Raw genomic sequence first — 401 nt, forward strand, 5'->3', positions numbered from 1 at the left:
GAGGGTGGGCCGGGGGGGCTTTGCCCCCCACAGACATCCCTGTGCCCCCCCTCCGGACCCAGGGGGATGGCTGGACTTTAGTTTCGCGTGTTTATAGTCTAACTCATAGTGTAAAATTGTCTAACTGATTGCTTTTATATGGAAAAGCTGCCCATAACTCCTGGTCTAGGATCTGTTTTCTTCTTAATAATAACAGGGTGTGAACTACGGGGGAGCTCGGCTCCCCTTAATAAGACATGGGCTCCCCTGAAAACGTGATTTGTGAAATTTTGGGGGGTCTCAAAAAATATTGACAATGTGTTATTTTGACGTGCAATTTCAGTTTTGTGTAATGTGATCATCGTGGATTATTATGTGTAAAATTGCAAAAATATCATTCATTCATGCATGAAGGCGATTTA

The 401-nt window shown here is 43.9% G+C and overlaps 1 protein-coding gene across 5 annotated transcripts in view; it reads left to right on the top strand.

The window, feature by feature from the left end:
* Positions 1–401, top strand: part of LOC107743336 (protein transport protein Sec24C) — a 17,759-nt gene that overhangs the window by 7,086 nt on the left and 10,272 nt on the right. The window lies entirely within an intron of this gene.

Source organism: Sinocyclocheilus rhinocerous, unplaced genomic scaffold, assembly GCF_001515625.1.
Source record: "Sinocyclocheilus rhinocerous isolate Xijiao unplaced genomic scaffold, SAMN03320098_v1.1 scaffold2844, whole genome shotgun sequence".
Taxonomy (NCBI): Eukaryota; Metazoa; Chordata; class Actinopteri; order Cypriniformes; family Cyprinidae; genus Sinocyclocheilus; species Sinocyclocheilus rhinocerous.